This window comes from Bos mutus, chromosome 10 (genome assembly GCF_027580195.1).
Source record: "Bos mutus isolate GX-2022 chromosome 10, NWIPB_WYAK_1.1, whole genome shotgun sequence".
NCBI classification, from domain to species: domain Eukaryota; kingdom Metazoa; phylum Chordata; class Mammalia; order Artiodactyla; family Bovidae; genus Bos; species Bos mutus.
In genome coordinates this window covers 76,996,095-77,016,100 of record NC_091626.1, presented here as the reverse complement: position 1 = coordinate 77,016,100, position 20,006 = coordinate 76,996,095, and positions in this window count along the sequence as shown.

The window sequence follows — 20,006 nt, the reverse complement described above, 5'->3', positions numbered from 1 at the left end:
AGTGACATCTCATTGTGGTTTTGATTTGTATTTCACTGATGATAAGTGAAGTTATTTCTCCCGGCAATCTTGATTCAGGCTTGTGTTTCTTCCAGTCCAGCGTTTCTCATGATGTACTCTGCATATAAGTTAAATAAACAGGGTGACAATATACAGCCTTGACGTACTCCTTTTCCTATTTGGAACCAGTCTGTTGTTCCATGTCCAGTTCTAACTGTTGCTTCCTGACCTGCATACAAATTTTTCAAGAGGCAGATCAGGTGGTCTGATATTCCCATCTCTTTCAGAATTTTCCACAATATCAATAACCTCAGATATGCAGATAACACCACCCTTATGGCAGAAAGTGGAGAGGAACTAAAAAGCCTCTTGATGAAGGTGAAAGTGGAGAGTGAAAAAATTGGCTTAAAGCTCAACATTCAGAAAACGAAGATCATGGCATCCGGTCCCATCACTTCATGGGAAATAGATGGGGAAACAGTGGAAACAGTGTCAGACTTTATTTTTTTGGGCTCCAAAAATCACTGCAGATGGTGACTGCAGCCATGAAATTAAAAGACGCTTACTCCTTGGAAGGAAAGTTATGACCAACCTAGATAGCATATTCAAAAGCAGAGACATTACTTTGCCAACAAAGGTTCGTCTAGTCAAGGCTATGGTTTTTCCTGTGGTCATGTATGGATGTGAGAGATGGACTGTGAAGAAGGCTGAGCGCCGAAGAATTGATGCTTTTGAACTGTGGTGTTGGAGAAGACTCTTGAGAGTCCCTTGGACTGCAAGGAGATACAACCAGTCCCTTCTGAAGGAGATCAGCCCTGGGATTTCTTTAGAAGGACTGATGCTGAAGCTGAAACTCCAGTACTTTGGCCACCTCATGTGAAGAGTTGACTCATTGGAAAAGACTCTGATGCTGGAAGGGATTGGGGGCAAGAGGAGAAGGGGATGACAGAGGATGAGATGACTGGATGGCATCACTGACTCGATGGACGTGAGTCTGAGTGAACTTCGGGAGTTGGTGATGGACAGGGAGGCCTGGCGTGCTGCAATTCATGGGGTCGCAAAGAGTCGGACATGACTGAGCGACTGATCTGATCTGATCTGAAGTGAAGTTAAATATCTTTTCTTAGATCTGTTAGCCATTTGCATGTCTTCTTTTGAAAAATATCTAATCAGATCCTTTGTCCATTTTTAAATTAAATTATTTGTTTTTTGCTATTAAGTTGTGTAAGTTCCTTGTAAATGTTGGCTATTAACTCCTTATTAGATATATGACTTGCAAATATTTTCTCCCATTTCATAGGTTGCCTTTTCATTTGTTGATTGTTTCTTTTGCTGTGCAGAAGCTTTTTAGCTTGAGGTAATCATTTTTGCTTTTGTTGTTTATGCTTTTATGTCATATCCCAAAAATTATTGTCAAAAAGTTTTTTTTCCTACATTTTATTAGGGAAATTTTATAGTTTGGGGGCTTACATTTAAATCTTTAGTTGATTTTGATTCATCTTTGTGAATGGTGTAACATAAGGGTCCAGTTTCATTCTTTGGCATGCAGTCATCCAGTTTTTCAAGCACCATTTATTGAAGAGACTGTCATTTCCCCATGAGTATTCATGATTCCCTTGTAAAAAGTTAGTTGACTGTGTACGCATGGGTTTATTTCTGGGCTTTTGATTCTGTTCCATTGGTCTATATGTCTGTCTTTATGTAGTGAGCTGACTTGATAAACAAGATAATTCAAGACAATAATAAATACAATAAAATAAAGCAAGCTTCTCTGATGTGTATGTGTGTATCTGTGTTTTGTGTGTGTGTGTGTGTGTGTGTGTGTATATGTGTAGGGAAAGATATCTCTTTTCAGATAGGGGTTAAGGAAGGCCTACTGTAGAGGATACCTGGGTTAAGGTGAAGGATGAAGGGCTTTCCTGGTGCCTCAGTGGTGAAGAGTCTGCCTGCCAATGGGGCAGATGTGGGTTCTATCCCTGACCTGGGAAGATCCCACGTGCCGTGGAGCAACTAAGCCTGTATGCCACAGCTATTGAGCTCTAGAGACCAGGAGCCACAACTACTGAGTCCTGCATGCCTTAGAGCCCATGCTCTTCCAGAAAAGAAGCCACTGCAATGAGAAGCATGCATCACAGCTAGAGAGTAGTTCCCGCTAGCTGCCACTAGAGAAAGCCAGAGCAGCAACAACGACCCAGCACAGCCAAAATAAATAATAGTAATAAAATAGATGAAAGATGAAAAGCCATATGTATGAAGAACTAGGAGATGAATATACTAGGCACAGGGAACAGCAGTAAAAGACCACAAAACAGAAAAGTGTTTAACTGATTCTAGACACAAAAAAGGCCAGACAGAGAAAAGACAAAATAACACAAGGTGAGGTTCAAGAGACAGGCAAGGGGCCAAGTCATGCAAACCTGTGTAGACTGTGATAGGAGTGTAGATTTTCTTCTTCTGCATACAGATTGTTAAGCAAAAGAGTAGCATCTGGGGTGAGAGAAACATGGAAACAGGTTTCTGGCTTTAGTCACCTGGTTCATGGGAAATAGATGGGGAAACAGTGGAAACAGTGGCAGACTTTATTTTGGGGGGCTCCAAAATCACTGCAGATGGTGACTGCAGCCGTGAAATTAAAAGATGCTTACTCCTTGGAAGGAAAGTTATGACCAACCTAGATAGCATATTCAAAAGCAGAGACATTACTTTGCCAACAAAGGTCCATTTAGTCAAGGCTATGGTTTCTCCTGTGGTCATGTATGGATATGAGAGTTGGACTGTGAAGAAGGCTGAGCGCCGAAGAATTGATGCTTTTGAACTGTGGTGTTGGAGAAGACTCTTGCGAGTCCCTTGGACTGCAAGGAGATCCAACCAGTCCATTCTGAAGGAGATCAGCCCTGGGATTTCTTTGGAGGGAATGATGCTGAAGCTGAAACTCCAGTACTTTGACCACCTCATGTGAAGAGTTGACTCATTGGAAAAGACTCTGATGCTGGGAGGGATTGGGGGCAGGAGGAGAAGGGGACGACAGAGGATGAGATGGCTGGATGGCATCACTGACTCGCTGGACATGAGTCTGAGTGAACTCCGGGAGTTGGTGATGGACAGGGAGGCCTGGCGTGCTGCGATTCATGGAGTCACAAAGAGTCGGACATGACTAAGCGACTGAACTGAACTGAACTGAGGTGGTGACACCAAATATTAAGCTGGAGAAAACTGGAAAGTGAGGGAACTATTAAGCTGTGAGGGAAGCAGAGAAACCAGAAGAGAGATCAGTTAGGAGGCAGCCTTTTAAATCCTGGTGTCTTTTAAGAGTGTGATCATTTGTTTTGCTGTTCCCAGGACAGTCAATTACTAATTTTGCCACTTTTTACTCCAAAATTTACCAATTTGAGCACTTAAGCATCTGGGCCTGTTGACTACCGATACTTTTCCAGTTCCTTTCCTGGCTTCTTTTTGTCCTCGTGGCATAATGTCCTTAATCCTAGCAGCTTACCTTTCCTGCCATTTTCTGCCACTTCTCTCCTTCCAAAGTGAAGAGTTGGCGGTTTAGTCAGGAGCGGGTACACTTCCTCCTCGTTTCTTACTGTGCTCTTCACCGCTGCCTACTCATCATTTCTAACTCCCAGTTAAGCTATGAAGTTTCTTCCAAATACGAATGAACACTGATTTATTGGGGGAAAGTTTACTGTACCACATTACACAGTGTTCATTCTTAACCCATTCTTTACCAGTCAATACAGAGCAATTTGCAGACAACAGCTGCAGTTTGGGTGGAGAAGACTCCATGAGGTTGATGACAGCTGAGGTTTTTCAGGACTCCTGTGCTCTTGGACACACATCCCATATAAGGAGTTTGTGCCAAAATTACTCTCCTTTCTGAGTCTCCAAATCAGGGCAATGGCAACAACTATTCTTTCCCTTTCTTATTTGAGTTGAGATCTGTCTTCTTCAAACCAGAGGCATCAAAATTCAACTTCAGGAATCATGAGCCAGATCAGCCTTAAATAGCTATGAAGTTTTTCATACTCTCTATATTTTGTCTTTTCAGTCCCCTTTCATTTGTTTTTTGCTTCTTAAACTTAAAAGTATCAAGCAATTTGACCTTTCATACATCACATGCTCTTGAACTATAACCCCCTGCATGTGGACTTTTCCCCCTGCCTGTAAGTTATCCAAGTGGTCAATTCCTATGCATCTCTCAAGACTTTAATTGTACTGTGTTCATGGAAATCTCCATGAAAAAAATCTTATTATCATAATATTTGAAATATCATATCATAAGATCATAAATCTTATTATCATAATATCTGTATTCCTAAGATTGGGCACAGATTCAAAGATGGAAAATAAAGTACATGAATCTCTAAGGTTAGGTAGTGGTTATAGAAGAGAGATAGGGCCCTCGAACTTTATCCACTGGCTGCATGGGCAGAAAAGGAGGCTTCAGTGCTCAGGTGTGTGACAGCTCTCTTTCTCTGAATCCACAGGAGCACCTTCTATTCCTTCTACTTAAGAGGCCGCAAACTATCTTATTTAGAACTGAAAACCATAGCTTTTTCTCCTTCCGCTGAGTCTGTGGAACTGGCATAGAGGATTCACCATGCAAAAAAGCTGGCTTAGAAAGGAGGAAAACACTCTTTTTAATAAGCAGATGGTCTCTATAGATGAGGGAGTGTTAACATTAAAAACATATGCTTGTTACTAGGGAGGGAGAGACACAAAAGAGGATCACGAGGCACATGGTCTCTATAAACAAGTAGTCTTTGTGGAAGTTTCTTATGTGTGGGGAAACAGCTTTACAGGGTGGTATGAAGAAACTAGCCTGAATAATTCTGACTTCATCTGCAAGACTGTTTACCTGACATGAATTATGATAGCACATTACCAAGAAATGACATCTGCAGAGATGATAGCTAGATGAGCTTGTGTTTACTTGTTTGGGTTTGTTTTCCAACCCATTTGATGAAATAAAAGCATTAGGAAATAGTCACAATGATCTTGCAGTCAATTTCTGTGTTTATAGCAGAGAAACATAACTGACATGTCAGCATTTGATATTTGCTGCGTAACTCTCTAACATACATAGAAGAAAACAAAAATAGGTATAAAGACCGTGCATATTTGTGATTACTTTAATGGTGTAATTTCTAATTAATGTGCTAATTTGATTTTAGGGTAGGAATCTGTATCAAAGATGAAGAGAACTGAGTAGACAATAAAACATCCCTGTATTAAAAATATCTTATTGCTTATGGTTTAAATTTAGCCTAGTTTATCTTATTCTTATTTCCCTAAGTAGAAATTAATAAAGAGGCATACTTGTATTATGATTAGTGTACTTTTCCCTTTTCTACATGAAAAGATAACACACAGAAGTAATGAGAAAAATGATGAGCTAAAACTATAGTGTAAAGAAATGAGCACTGATCAAGAGTTAAAAGATTTCGGTTCTGCCATTAACTAGCTGGTGACCTTAGTTAAAGTCATGTTATTACTATTGGTTTCATTTCCAAGACTGTAAAGCAAAAAGGTCAATTTAAGTAAGGAGTAACAAATTCAAATTTCTACAGTTCAGTCTGGTATCACACATGAGTACATCTGCCCAGATATAAGCCTATTGGTGGTGGTGTGGCTTGTGATGAACTGGAGAAAGCATATTTCTTTTACAGGGCAGCTGCTACCAAGCTCCAGACAAATATTGCTATTTGGGAATGGAAGGACATGTGTTTCAAAAGCTTCTAGTTTTCCAGTTTAGAAATCAAGATTTTTGTATAAAGTAGCTCAGTTTTCCTAGAAGGGTAATTCATTCAACTTTTAAAAAGAAAAAAAAAAATGTGTGGATTGAATAATCATGTCAACAGGCTGCATAATGCTTCTTGAGCTATAAGTGAGGACTCTAGACTAAAAGATCTCCAAGGTGTCTTCTGGTTTTAAAATTTGAGGACTCAAGGGTAGAAATTGCATCAAGAAGAAATTTTCTTCTGCTCAAAACACACTGTGTCCGTTTTTTTTAATGATCTGAAAAGAAAAAAGCCTGCCAGGGATGTGGCTTGTTAATTCAAATATGGAGGTGCTAAAGAAGAGGCTGGACAGTCATTGCTGGGATGTGCTAGAGGGTATTTTCATATCTGACATGTGTGCATGTGTGTGTTCTTTGAAAGTGTGTGGTGTATGTATGTGTGTGTATTTGTATACTGGTGAAAAAAGTGGGAGCTAAATTAAAGTATTCCACCAGAGCTTTCTGATTTTGTGAGTCTATAGTATGGATTCTAGCATTGTACTCATTCTTACTTCTCTATTTTTTCTTTCTTTCTTCTCTTATTGTCTTTGTTCTTGCTTGTTTCTCTGTGATTTTTCAGTAAAGGGTCTGGATATTTAAAATCTGGGTAGGATGAGAAGAGGGGCAATGAGTCTGAAGGAAGGTGTAAGAAGGAGGGGAGGGAGGTAAAGGGAGTTGAATTACCTGCTGATATTGTAGTTGGGAAAGTCTGTTATTTCAAGCTTGACTTATCTTTACTGTGGACATAAAATATGATCAGGGAGTGTGATGTCAGTGCATCTACTCTCAATAATTGATATGATGAATAATCTCAGCCTTCCAACACCTTCTGTATCTCCTTGCATCTCAAGAAACTTCATTCATCAGCCACGTTTGAAATGTTTAAGTAATCTCAATGATGTATGGAACCCTGACACTCCCTTGTTAGAAATTCGTGCTACTAACATTCTATCAAATTAAAAAGCCACTGAGCTCTTGTGCATAAAATTATCATAAATTACCTTCTGAAGGTTCATTGCTGTTTGGAATGTTTAATTGCTCACTCAGCTGAACTTTAACAGCTCAGTATTATTAATCAACTTGTCAAATGGTTTTTCATTATGTAGTCTTTAGATAAAATTGGGCAAGGTACAAACTTGTGCTTAAGTTAGTCTGATTATAGCAAATCCCCAATAAATCTTGATAGAGTTTGGCATCTTTTGTTCACTAATTATGATATTTTTACATAAGACTCGTAGGTACTCGGTTCTTCTATAGTTTTCAATAAAGAAAATAAACTCCTTTTAAAAGTAGAGAATTATATGATCATTTAAGAGCTGAAGAAGGCAGATGAATAATTGATGACATCTATGTGTGATCTTACACATTCCTATTGATTTTTGACAAGCATGATGGATAAACTTCAGAATGTTATCTCCTGTTCCTATGATGGCCTGTAATGTGATTTTATAATAACCTCTTGATTAAAAACAGTGTGTGGGAGAATAGGATGTTTTATATCATTGAATTGTGTTCAGCACACTTTTATCCTGAGGCCAAGGTTCTCTCATTTCCTTAAGGAATGAGTTTTTTTCTTTTTCTTAGTTTATAAAACCTTGTCACAGATTAAGAATTCTTACTGAGCTCTAGTTGCTTTGACTTTCAAATACAAAAAAAATATTTATAGCTCAGTGGACATGGTCACTACTTTCATAAGCTCAGTTCAGTTCAGTTGCTTAGTTGTATCCAACTCTTTGCGACCCCATGGACTGCAACATGCCAGGCTTCCCTGTCCATTGCAATTCCCAGAGTTTGCTCAAACTCATGTCCATCCAGTTGGTGATGCCATCCAACCATCTTATCCTCTGTTGTCCCTTTCTCCTTCTGCCTTCAATCTTTCCCAATATCAGAGTCTTTTCTAATGATTCAGTTCTTTGCATCAGGTGGCCAAAGTATTGGAGCTTCAGCTTCAGCATCAGTCCTTCCAATGAATATTCAGGACTGATTTCCTTTAGGATTGACTGGTTTGATCTTGCAGTCCAAGGGACAGTCAAGAATCTTCTCCTTGAGATGTTCTCCTTTGATGTTCAAAAGCATCAATTCTTTGGCACTCAGCTTTCTTTATAGTCCAACTCTCACATCCGTACATGACTACTGGAAAAACCATACCTTTGACTAGATGGACCTTTGTTGGCAAAGTAATGTCTCTGTTTTTTAATATGCTGTCTAGGTTGGTCATAGCTTTTCTTCCAAGAAGCACTCGTTTTTTTAATTTCATGGCTGCAGTCACTATCTGTAGTGATTTTGGAGTCCCCCAAAATTAAGTCTGCCACTGTTTCCATTGTTTCCCCATCTATTTGCCATGAAGTGATGGGACCGGATGCCATGATCTTAGTTTTTTGAATGTTGAGTTTTAAGCCACCTTTTTCACCCTCCTCTTTCACGTTCATCAAGAGGCTCTTTAGTTCCTCTTTGCCTTCTGCCATAAGGGTGGAGCCATCTGCATATCTGAGGTTTTGATATTTATCCCAGCAGTCTTGATTTCAGCTTGTGCTTCATCCAGTCCAACATTTCTCATGATGTATTCTGCATATAAGTTAAACAAGCAGGGTGACAATATACAGCCTTAACATACTCCTTTCCCAATTTGGAAACAGTCCATTGTGCCATGTCCGGTTCTAACTCTTGCTTCCTGACCTGCATACAAACTTCTCAGGAGGCAGGTAAGGTGGTCTGGTATCCCCATCTCTTTAAGAATTTTCTACAGTCTGTTGTGATCCACACAAAGACTTTAGTGTAGCCAATGAATAAGAAATAGATGTTTTTCCGGAATTATCTTATTTTTTCTATGATCCAATGGATGTTGGCATTTTGATCTCTGGTTCTTCTGACTTTTCTAAATCTAGCTTGAACATCTGGAGGTTCTTGATTCACATACTGTTGAAGCCTCACTTGGAGAATTTTGAGCATTTCTTTGTTAGTGTGTGAGATGAGTGCAATTGTGCAGTAGTTTGAACATTCTTTGGCATTGCTTTTCTTTGGGATTGGAATGAAAACTGACCTTTTCCAGTCCTGTGGTACTGCTGAGTTTTCCAAATTTGCTGGCATATTGAGTGTAGCACTTTCACAGCATCATCTTTAGGATTTGAAATAGCTCAACTGGAATTCCATCACCTCCACTAGCTTTATTCATAGTGATGCTTCCTAAAGCCCACTTGACTTCACATTCCAGGATGTTTGGCTCTAGATGAGTGATCACATCATCGTGATTATCTAGGCCATTTAGATCTTTTCTGTATAGTTCTTCTGTGTATTCTTGTCACCTCTTCTTAATATCTTCTGCTTCTATTAGGTCCATACCATTTCTTTCCTTTTTTGTGCCCATTTTGCATGAAATTTTCCCTTGATATCTCTAATTTTCTTGAAGAGAACTGTAGTCTTTCCCATTCTATTGTTTTCTTCTATTTCTTTGCATGAGCTCAGGAATATGAAAATACTTTAAGAAAACTAAAATGATTTGGCATTTACACTGTGAATAATTATTCCCTATTCTTCTCTTTATTTCTCAATTTCCCTTTCTTTGTGTGTTTATTTTAGAAACAACTGTGCAAATATCTGAAAAAATTGACATTGCATGATGTTTTTCCATTAACCCTGTATTTTCATATCTGTAAAGTAAGTTTGTTCCTCAAACACAAGAAATAAATAACATCTTCCAAAGAAATTGTTGATGTTTATGGGTGGCATTCAGAAGACTAATATTCTGAGCCTACTGATAATATTGTTGCATATAACATTTTTGCAAATGACTGCTTCCTATGGCCACAAAATAAAAACTGGAATCTCATTATGATGCTGTCAGTGAAACTGAAGCTACAGAACCAACCAATGGATGGCCAAATTTACTGAAAAGACCTTTGTTATTGAAAAGGAATCCTTATTAGTCAGTAAATGAACTGCCTTTGCCAGGCATTCTTCTTTAAAGAAATAATTTTGAGTGAAGTTTCAGTATGCTTGTCTCATTAGTATTCATGTTGCAAAGAATGGAAAAAAGACACCCACAGAAAAAAATTATTCAGATGCAACAGGATACTGAGATGACTAAGGATTCTTCTCCCTGCCCACGTCCCTCTCCACCCACACACCAAAGCCAGAATGATATAATTTCATCCAGAATACTTATGAGCAACATGTAGTAATATTAAAACCAAAGACACTATAATTTACCTTATGCTTTCTCTCTTGCCAACATTGCTTTCATCATTTTCTGTCCCCTCATGGACTGAGAAGAATGGTGCAGATAGGGAAGGAAAGCAACTTACAAAGTTTGAGAAATATTTTGCATTAATGAAAATGATGTCAATGGATAATAGGTAGAATTGTTTAGTTGCAAGGTCGTGTCCAATTCTTTTGCAACCCCATGGACTGTAGTCTGCTGAGCTCTTCTGTCCATGGGATTTCCCAGGCAAAAATAATGAAGTGGGTTCCCATTTCCTTCTCCAGGGGATCTTTCTAATCAAACCTGTGTTTCCTTCATTGGCACGCAGATTCTTTACCACTATGCCATCAGGGAAGCCCAATAGGTAGTATACTGAATACTTCCAATAAAACTAATGCTGGATATATCTCACTGGTAGAAGTCTCACAGTAAATACCTCAAAATACCTCATTATACTGATCATGGTATCAATTATGATTGTGCTGGGCTGCAGGTAGCAGAACACCTGATGAATGACTGAAACAAGTTTTATTATTCTCATATAGTGGGAGGTAAGGAGACAGGCAATTATAGGTGCTGATGCTATTGATCAGTTGCTCAAAGATGCCATTGAAGATTTAAGCTCTTTTTCGATAGTTTTGGTCCATTGTCTTTGCTGCATTGGTTTTTGTTCACTTTCTTGCTACTGAGTGGTTAGAAAGGAAATTTTCATGAGTCAATCGACTGTTTCAGCCACAAATTAATCAAATTTATTTAGTGATCACAAGGAAAAGACTCTGATGCTGGGAAAGATTGAAGGCAAAAGGAGAAGAGAGCAGCAAAGGGTGAGATGGTTAGATAGCTTCATGGGCTCAATGGCCAAAAATCTAAGCAAACTCTAGGAGATAGTGAAGGACATGGAAGCCTAGAGTGCTGCAGTCCATGGGGTCACAAAGATTCACACGCGGCTGAGTGACTGAACAGCAACATAAGATTAAATGTCTCTGTTGACAGCTCTACTAATTTTTATTCAATTACATTTTTAGCTCTGGTCCTGTATGTTTAACAGAAAAATTTAAACTTAGAAGTAAGATTGTTAAATAAGGTATAACAAAAGATTAAAATAAGTTAATTAAAGAAAAGTTTAAACAGTCTTTCCTCCAACTATAGGAAAGGTGATTAGAAATATAGTGACCAAATGCATTACTTATCCAATACAAAGGAATTGAAAAAAATCTATTATCACCTGCGTAAGAATTTGTTATCAATAAGGATTTGGGGATCCTGCATTTTGTAACTTTTTTGAAAGCTTTAAGAATACCTTAGAAAATAATGTATTTGAAATAATTAAGCAAACTTGCTTTGAGTCAGGCTTCATGAAATGATCTCTTGAGGTTCTGTTCACTTTGATGTCTCTCTGGTTCTGTGATGCTAAATTTTGATATGATTGACTAGAATGCCTAGGACTAAATTTCACTGAGTGAGCCAAGTATCACAGAAGGAAAAAAACCTAGAAATTACCTCTTTATGCACCATTGCAGCAGCTGGCTTCCCCCACCTCCAAACTCTGCAGTGAGTGATGCATATTGGAGAGTAAAGTGGAACTTATAGTGTAAATTTTCTTTAGTGCATGGATTATTGATTTAATAGATCATGACAATCTATTTTATCAGACCTGCTACCACATGGGTTCTGAGTCAGCAGGCAGATGAGCCTTATAAACTATTTGCTGTTAAAAAAAGAAAAAAAGCCACTGCATAAGATAAAATTAAACTCAATACTGTTATAGTCAATTTCCTGATAAGTAAGGTGATCACAACCTGGTCTTCCCTGGTGGCTCAGATGGTAAAGAATCCACATGCAATGCAGGAGACCTGCGTTCAATCCCTGGGTTGGGAAGATCCCCTGGAGGGGGGCATGGCAACCCACTCCAGTACTTTTTCCTGGAGAATTCCTTGGACAGAGGAGCCTTGCAGGCTACAGTCTATGGGGTCGCAAAGAGTTGGTATAGGACTGAGCAACAACGCATAGCACATCAAGGTGATCACAACCCAAGAACAAAAACCATTTGAGGAAAATTAAGTAATTTGCTTTTTTGCTTTTGTTTCTGTCACCTGAAAGACAAATTTTGACTCAGAGGAAGAAAAAACAAATTTTGGATCATTTACGACTGTATAATATAAAGGATGAAATTATATCCAGTTGGATTTTTGATTGTCAAAGGCAAAGTTCCCTGGGAAACAGACTGATTTGGCTATTTGGTTGCAGGCAGTTTACTGAGTAGCAAAGGAAAGTGGGACTGGACAGAGGGATGAATCAAACTGTGATACAGTTGCAACAATAGCTTCAGCCAACTCAGAGGGAGCGCTGAAGCTAGAATATTCTTTTAAAGATGTCTCAAGAGGAGGCAAGGGGGTTGAACTTTTGCACCCTTGCAGTGATCAGCCATTGTATGTGGTCTCTCCCTATGTCAAGCAGCTCTCTTTGGCCAAGGGCAATTCTTGGAGAGGGTTACAGTTGAGAAAATAAAAGGCTTGGTCCTCGGCGAAATATCGGGTGCACACTACAGATCCAATATAGCCCAGTCCCTCTGCCACTAAAATCTGCTTGCTTCATATAATAAGTCAACCCATCTGGGAAGAGCTACTTCATTCTGGTTGGTTACTTTTCCTGTGTAAACCTTCATGAGAAAGTCAAGAGGAACTCTAGCCCCAGTCAGGACAACTGGTCTCAAAGCTGTCCCTAATATTTATCCTCTCCTTCCTTTACTATGCATTCCAAATTTTCCCTCACCTTTGATTAAGAACTCTGCTTATCCAGGTGGCTTACTGCAAGGGTTACTAAACTCTAATTCATGAGCCTATGGTCACCATATTCTTCTTAGTACATGACTGAGGTACTTGATCATTTGCCATTAAAACTGGCCATTGGAATTGCCAAGAGATGTCTTAGTAGAGCACCAGGGCACAAAACTTATTCTTCCTTTTCCTTTTTATGTGAAAATAGACTCACATCTTCCTGATTATGAGGGTCAGTTGTCTCTGTTAGGATGAAGAGTTTTTTCTCTATCTCCTAATCTCTTGTTCCCAGGAACCCAAAGTAACCAAGAAGCACTTGAAAGTTTAATGAGACTCTGGATGTTTCCAGAAATGAAAATCCCACTATAGAATATGTCCCATAGGACTCCTGTGCTAACCATCACAGTTCAGGATCCTGGGAAACATACTTGAGATTTGGAGACTTGAATGTAGGAGGTTTATTGAGGCACCTTTCCAGAATAACACCTATGAGAGACAAAGGGTAGCAGGATTGGGCAGCTGAAGAAACTGAACTATAATGTGGTTGCAGTAACAGCCTCAAAATGTTCCCACAGGGAATTTTGAAGATTTCCTTTGGAATGATCCTTTGAAGATTTCCCAAATTGAGGAAAGGGCCCAGGCTTTTAAATCTTGCATTGACCAGTCATTGGAAACAATTGGACTCCAGGGAGAACCATAAACTTGGGCACAATAGTTTCCACTGGCCAAGAGAAATTTCTATAGGAAATGTGATCTGTGAGTTGGGAGAAAGAAAGCCTCAGTCCTGTAGGGGAACTTGGGTGCTACACCATAGTATTCTCCACTTAGATTCTGAATTTACCACCTATACATTTAAGATAAAACTCTGGTTTTAGGGTCAGAGGACTTTTACTCCTTCCTTCATTATTAATACTCAGTATCTCTTTTGAATAGGTGAATGATTGCAATGACTGAGTGCCTATGATATGCTAGAACTCTTCTATATATGTTTTGGTAAAATAAATATGGGCTTCCCCAATGGTTTGACAGGTAAAGAATCCTCCTGAAATGCAGAAGATGTAGGAGACTCGTGTTCTATCCCTGGGTCAGTAAGATTCCCTAGAGGAGGAAATAGCAGCCCATTCCAGTATTCTTGCCTGAAAAATCCCATGGACAGAGGACCCTGGTGGATTATAGTCCAAGGGTCTCAAAGAATTGGACGCAACTGATCACACACACATACAAAATGAATATAGGAGGCAGGCACAATCTGCCTTGGAATTTGCTGAGTGTCATTGCTCTCTCTACCCTTCACTGAAAGCAGATGTATGAAGGCAAGTTATTTAAAATTTGTACTTGTTTTATTATCTGTAAACTGGGAAGAAAGATGTTTGTCCTGTTCACCTCAGGAATATAATAATCAAAGCAGTGCGTGGAAGGTCTTGGAAGATGTAAAAGGTGTTTTGTAATTATCTGTGTAGAATCCTTGTTATAAAAGTTGTAATATTTAACAAATAATCGACAAATAAGTGCTTCACTTTATGTTGGCTGGAGTTGCCGTTAAGTAGATCTTGAATGTTATTTGAATACTTTGGACAGGATGCTGTTAGAGGTAGTGATTTGAAAGTGAAAATTGCAGTTTAATGGCCTTTACTTATAGCTTACTGGATTTAATTTCGTTATTATTATTATTGTATCAAAACAATGTATCACAATAGGCATTTGGACAATTTAAACACTTGGTTAAAATACATAATTTAAAAAATTCCACTGTTTTACTATTTTGATCATTTTAACAGTTAAATGTATTTTGTTTCTTAGTATTATAATTTTAATGATTTTCCTCAATTTTTCTTTCTTAATAATAATTGTTTTCTTATTTTCTTTCAAATTTCATGATGGACAAATACATTTATATCAGTATGATAAATTTTAGCTGATAATTTCATCTGAAAACTGGTCTTAGTACTTACCAGTATATACAGAGAACTGATAGTTAAAGGGGCTTGGTAGAGTCATGGAAGACCACACCTGTCTCCATCCCAAAACTGAACAAATAAGAACTCAATGACGATTACTGTACACTTAAACATACAAAGCTCTGGGCCAGGTGATGTGAAGACAAAGATGAATAAGATGTGATCCATAGTCTGCATATTTCACATTGTAGTGAAATATGTTCACATTTGATCAGGCATAAATAAGAAAAATGCATTTACCCCATGTCAGTCCAGTGGCTTTCCACTGGATTGAAGTAAATAGCTTATTATTCTAGCTAGAATAGCTACTTTAAGAAAATATTAAAGATGTGGATGTTAACATATAGTGGTGGTCATTTTACTCTACATACAAGTAGTAAATCATGTTGTACACCTGAAGCTAATGTTATATATTGCTTATACCTAAATTTTAAAAATGACAACCGTTCTTTTTCCAAATTTTAATTTTCTCAGGAGAAATTGGCTTCTTAGGACTTCATCTCTGTTTGTATTATTATCATATATTATCTACCTGTCTCCTGGAGTACTAACTGACACCAGTTATAGACTAAGACAGAAGAGGAGAATTGGAGCCGATCCTTCATCCTTGTGCCTCCCTGTGCCTCCTTGGGTGTCCTTGTGCATTCTGGGTATATAAAGCCATCCTGGTCCAGATGATTTGCAAATATCTGCTTTGGAAAAAGTATACTTTGTCTAGATTTATTTTTTACCAGCTGTATAAGAGAGATAATTTCTCTATAGCTTGGAAGGCAGTTTGGTTTCTTCATCACTTGCCTGCTGAAGATTTGTTCATGTTCTGTTGTTGAGGCTGTTATACACATCCTAAAGCCGAACATAGCAGCAGCAACAACCAGAACTACTGAGCCTACCCTCACTGCATACAATAAGTAACATGGTGACCCACAGACGCTTTTCAGTTTCATTGACCTTACTGGGTTTGGGGGGAAAAAAGACTTTCTCAGAGGTGGTAGAAATGAGTTAGTGCGTGGGCAAAGGAAATGTCTGTCATGAGTGCATGGCCCTCAGAGAACCAAGCAATATTCAATTCTTGTCTCAAAGTAGGTCTTATAAAAGTCAAAAGGCAATAAAATAAAAATCTAGAAGCAAAGTCTTAGCCATCCATACCATTCATATTTCCCAGTGTTTCTATGAAGTAGTTTAATGATCTATTAAGCTGACAAGGAACAGGTTTTATTTTACCAGGCAGAAAAATTTTCTAAGGATATCATCAATGAAACATGCATTGCAGAATTAAATAGCTTAAAATGAGCAGTTGGAGGGCAATGTAGAACACCTGGTAGACAGGTAAATCAGTGTGTAAAGATGTATAAGGAATCTTAAGCATCTATTCTACCAAGCAAATCCAAAACCTGGCCTGGAATGAGAACTTAAGGACAAAACTAAGATATTCCATGGACTGTGATGATAAGCACGTCGAATTTCTAAGAAAGCACAATATTTATAGAACTAAGTATTGGTTATAGTTTACTGGCAGTACATATCATTTAGCATTTATAATTGAGAGCCTGTCAGTTCTGAATTGTCCCCATGAATATAAGAGAAGCCTAGGCATTAATGATTTCAAACATGATTTAGAAAATCATGCTTAATTTTAACAAATAGTTATTGAATGCTACTTTGTTGAAGGAACTGTGCTTGACCTGTTAGGGTCTTTCTTCAAGGAGGAGCATAAGACAAAGTCAATCAAGTAATAGTACATTTACCAGGCACAGTGTAATGAATGCCACAAAACGGATGCAGAGGAGGGAGACAGTTTATCTGGAAGGGCAAATTATAAAAGACTTCGTGGAGGAGACAGTAGTAGTACTTCCACAATCAAATGGGAATTGGGAGGGGTGGTATATGGTTATGTCACTCAAGATAGCTGTTCTCTTGCTGTCTGTACATTCCCTGCTAGAGACTAATGCCTGTTTTTCCTAAACCCTGTGCATAGGACTGACCTTCCTACATACTGGCCCCAGGGCCCCAGGTAGTGCTAACTTATCAAATGGGGTGGTGAGGGGTATCGCCCCTCTGCTGATTTCCCTGGTAAACAATAAGCCAACCTGAAGTTAATTCCTCCTATAGGGCAATCTCCTCTCCTTCTTAGGAGCAAAGACTACCACCGTGTCCTGCTCATTGTGCATGCACACAGTGGGATGTTGCTCCAGGACTTTGCTTCAGATGCATTAGCTCCCCCACCCCACCTCCATCCATTAAGCCACTGATGTCTCTGTTCCGGACTCTGGGCTCTTTCTTTGGTCTTGAGGCTGAGCAAGCACAGAACTTGTAGGCTTGTGGGGTGAAGCCCAACAGGTAATGTGAAAATGTTCCTGGGTGAGAGAATAATAGTAAAAGCAAAATTGGTAAGGTGAAAAGTGAGAGATATATTTGGGAAATGAGGAATAGATAGTTTTTGCTTGATCTATCCAGCACTTGGAGGGCAATAGGAATTTAGTCTGGAAAGGAAGTTGGGAAATATTTTGAAGAGCCTTACATTTCGGGGTAAGAGATCCACTTGATACTGTATGACAGAGTGGCTGAACCTCGCCACTGTGGATATTTTGGCACTAAGAATAGAAACCAGATAATTCTTTGTTGTCAGGGGCTGTCCTGTGCATTGGTCCTGTGCCCTGGTCTACTGGCACTCTTCTCCTTATCTTCCCTTTTCTGACAACCAAAAATGTCTCCAGACTTTATCATATTCCCCCAAGGGAAAAACTGCCCCTCCCCCGCAACATGGCAACGCTTAAAGAATAGCATACGTCAAGTGACAAATGCAAAATATTTTATGTTGAAATGGTTTATAGTAAAGTATTACCTTAGTTTTTGGGTACTTAATATCACTACTGTAGAAAAAGACAAGCCTTCATATAGTCAAAGAAATGCTTTTTCTTATTTTCTACACATAACCCATCACCAAGTAATCTAAAATCTTCTTCCTAAATGTCTCTTGGATATTTTCTTTGTATCATTATTGCTATTGACTTAGGAAAGGCCTTCATCCTTTCCACAGAGATCTCTGCAATAGTATCTCACTATGTTTCTGTTCCAGGCACTGCCACCTAAAAAATATTTTTCATGTCCTTTCTCACCCTTTTTCAAAATACAAATCTGATCATGTCATCACTCTACACAAAGAGCTTCAAAGACTCTCCATTGCTTTCATGGTAGAATCTAAATTACTACACTGGCTTACATGGGTCACCTCACTTGTGCAACCTCATGACTTCTGTCTTAGAATCACATATCCTGGCCATGTGCGGGCATGCTGTCACTCAGTCACATCCGCCTCTTTGTGACCCTATGGACCGTAACCTGCCAGACTCCTCTGTCCGTGGAATTTTCCATGCAAAAATACTGGAGTGGGTTTCCATTTCCTTCTCCAGGGGATTTTTCCCAACCCAGGGATCAAACCTGTGTCTCCTGCATCTCCTGCATTGGCAGGCAGATTCTTTACCGCTGAGCTACCTGGGAAGCCCATCCCAGCCATAATGGACTACTAAAGTTTCCTGAAATTCTCATATTTTTTTATATTGTCATATGTTTGTATATGGTATTCTTTCTTCTTGGAACTGCAGTCCCCCTGATTAATGGCTAATGGTGATCTAATTTAAAACATTTCAGGTATTATCACATCCAAGCATCAGAATTTCTTTCTACCACCATCACCCATACACTAACATACTTCTGTAACTGCTGTACTTTGTGCTATTCTCTCACCAGGGACCAATTACATTCCTTTGTAACTCTCTGTGCATGATTTTACCTGCTTTACTGGAATGTATTTTTACTGAGGGAAAATATTAGTCTTATTGTTTTTATATATCCATGGTAGACACTCAACAGTGGTGGCAGTGGCAAAAGACTAGATGTGGGGAAATGAATTCAAGGCTAATGCAATAATATAGGAAAGAAATGATTAGGGTCTGAACTCGAGTATAGGAAAAGGGAAATGAAAGGAGGTAGTGGAGGCAGTGGATAGCAAAATATTTAACTCTAGATATAGAGGATTTAGTCAACGAATTCTAGGAATGTAAAATAAGGAAAAAAGAAATAAGAGGACAAATGATGATTTGCTATTTGGTAGCAGGGTTTAATGAGTCCATTTCTGACTTAAGACTCAGGAGGCAAATGGAAAAATAAGTCTGGGGTTAGAATAAATAGCAGTATGGATTGTGGAGTCATTAGTAAAAATACTGATGTGGTAGGGTAAATGAAAACTCAAAGAAATTGAAAGGATAAAGAATAGACAGGATTGCAGACCAAAGATTGTCAAGTACCCAAATTTAGGGGTGAGTGAAAGAAGAACAAAAGGATTAACGAACCAGAGTCAGATTCAGTTCAGTTCAGTTCAGTTCAGTCGCTCAGTCATGTCCGACTCTTTGCGACCCCATGAATTGCAACACGCCAGGCCTCCCTGTCCATCACCATCTCCTGGAGTTCACTCAGACTCAAGTCCATCAAGTCAGTGATGCCATCCAGCCATCTCATCCTCTGTCATCCCCTTCTCCTCCTGCCCCCAATCCCTCCGAGCATCAGGATCTTTTCCAATGAGTCAACACTTCGCATGATAGTTAGGGGCAAAAATCAGAATGGTGAATATCAATCTTATCACTTTGACTTGCCTTAACTGCTTATAGCCCAAGGGTTTGTTGATGTGACATTGTGAAATTTAGTAGTAATTCTGATTACTTATTATTTATAAAATATTAGAAACTCAGATCTCACTGTCGGGAGCAGCCAGTGATCTTACTGTAAAATTTTGAGTTCTTAAAGTGTTGTTAGCTAACACACAGGGTACCCAGTTAAGTTTAATTTCAGATAAATGGCGAATGATTTTTTGTATAAACATGCCCTATGGAATGTTTGGGACATACTTATATCAAAAATTATTTCTCATTTATCTAGAATTCAAATTTAACTGAGGTGTCCTGCATTTTGTTTGCTAGATCTGGCAAGCCTAGTCATCACTCTGAGACTTTGTGTATTTCCTTAAGGAGAAACAACATAGTTTTTTAAATGGAAGTGTAGTTGATTTACAATATTGTGTTAATTACTGTTGTATAGCAAAGTAACTCAGTTTTTACATATATATATATATATGTAAATATATATATATATATATACACATTCTTTTATCTATTTTTTCCATTATGGTTTATCACAGGATATTGAATATAGTTACCTGAGCTATACAGTAGAAACTTGTTTATCCATTCTATATATGCCAGTTTGCATTAGCTAATCCCAAACTCCCAAGCTATCCCTCT